The sequence below is a fragment of the Branchiostoma belcheri genome, unplaced genomic scaffold (assembly GCF_001625305.1).
Source record: "Branchiostoma belcheri isolate BF01 breed outbred unplaced genomic scaffold, Haploidv18h27 scaffold69, whole genome shotgun sequence".
NCBI lineage: Eukaryota > Metazoa > Chordata > Leptocardii > Amphioxiformes > Branchiostomatidae > Branchiostoma > Branchiostoma belcheri.
Genome location: NW_017804342.1, coordinates 865,570 through 867,580, shown reverse-complemented (window position 1 = coordinate 867,580; position 2,011 = coordinate 865,570). Strand labels below are relative to the sequence as shown.

The 2,011-nt window shown below is 38.5% G+C and overlaps 1 protein-coding gene across 1 annotated transcript in view; it reads left to right on the top strand.

The window, feature by feature from the left end:
• Nucleotides 1-2,011, top strand: part of LOC109484110 — a 10,363-nt gene that overhangs the window by 6,822 nt on the left and 1,530 nt on the right. The window lies entirely within an intron of this gene.

Here is a 2,011-nt window from a genome sequence, read left to right as displayed (position 1 = left end):
ATTCCAAAATCGCGTCGCTGCGTAACACGGTAAAACTCCGCCTCACCAACCTGCTCCACGATAGGCCTGGAGAGACGTTTAACCTCCTCTTAGTTGGAGTGCCAGGCTCGGGCAAATCCTCCTTTATCAACTCGATGATCATGGCCGTCACTGGAAGTTGGAGTGATGTGGCCCACTACGGTGCAGGGAACAGAACTGTGACGAGACGCCTGGAGAGAATTGTCATGTTTGATGATAAGTAAGTCGTGTTTGTTTCATGAGACGATGCTCAATTGATCAATCAATTCGCGCACTAATTATGATATTTTGGCCTCTGCCAAGCAGTGCGGATCGACGGGGAAATAGTAGAAACTGGCCAAAAAAAGAATAGTATACCAATTGCAAGTACAAGTGAGTTAGCAGGCCAAGGTACATTTGTCGACCCATGGATTGGGTGAGGCAAAATGTACTCTCTAGTCGACCAATTACATGTTATATCTCTATTTGGGTAATGCTATGGTCTTGATTTTTTGATGACAGATAGCTTATCCTGACAGGAATAAGTGGCGTGTGTTTGGTCCCCCTAGCAGCTTGTCCTGGAACTGCAGGAGACTTTCTGGCAAAATCTTTAAAAGCCAATAAGTCCAGAGTGGAATGACATATTTTCATCATTTTTGGTATGAAGGTAGCAGAAAGAGAGTTGTGCATAATTAAATGCAAATATTAATTTGGGACTTGATTTGCATAATTTGGGAGGAAATTCTATAATCACACTGTTTTATATAATAGTACTGTTATACATGTAATCTATTTATCTTGTGGCAGGCGGAACATCAACAGATACCAATTATGCAAATGATGACCTAATTTGCATAATTATGTCAAAATTCTGTGACTTTTTTAATTGGTGAATGATGGGAATTTTATACCTTGTGACATGTGTTAGTTACTTAAAGGCTAGCACCACTATACATATATTATGTAAATGTTGAGGTCATTTGCGTAATTAATGAAGACCTGTTGAAATGAAGTATGACAAAGGAGAGGACGTTTACACGAAAAATATTGTCATTTGAATTTAGAAAACCATAAATTAAACTAGATTATGCTAATTGCGACCTTATTTCCATAGTCAATGTCAGAGACAAATAAAAAACATTTACAAAAACTCATATATTTCATGGAGGTATGAGATCTCCGAATTCTTGTTTCCTCATGCAGTTGCAAAGAAGTACACGAACCACACCCAATGCCTGACTACAAGAAGAACATCGTCTTCTGGGACTGTGGTGGCTTTCCTGATGCCACCGATAAAGTGTACTGTACGATCATGTCGCTGACACTCGAAGGCCGCATACCACCCGGCACCAATATGGGCGAATGCATGTGTCAAACCCCGAATCAGCTCCGAAGGAGGTTCAGACGAGTAGATCGCAACATGACGTTTGACCGGATTGTTTTCATCTTATCAGCAAGCCAAAACGTTCCGACCAACCTGGTGGAAGCTATCAAGTCAGTAGCACGGCAAGACCACGGTAAAACACTTCATTACCTCCATAAAACAAGAATTCCGAGATTTCATACCTCCATGAAATATGGGCTTGATATGTAAATGTAAATTTCCTCTTCAATTATGCAAATTACCTCCACATTAACATGATATATGCATTGTGATGTATGTTAACTTTTGATTAACTTACAGATGTCCAAAGTATGACATTCCCATTATTCACCATTAAGAAATCATATAATTTTTGCATAAATTATGCAAATTAGGTCATCATTTGCATAATTAGTATCTGTTGATGTTCTGCCTGCCATAGGTTACATACATTTCATGTATGAAAGTAGTATAATGTAAAACACTGTAATCATAGAATTTCCTCATTAATTATGCAAATAAAGTCCCCATTTGCATAATTTGCATTTAATCATGTACATCTCTCTCTTAGCTACCTACACACCAAAAATTATGAAAATATGTTGTTCCTATCTGGACTTATTGGCTTTTAAACATTTCGCCAGAAAGTGC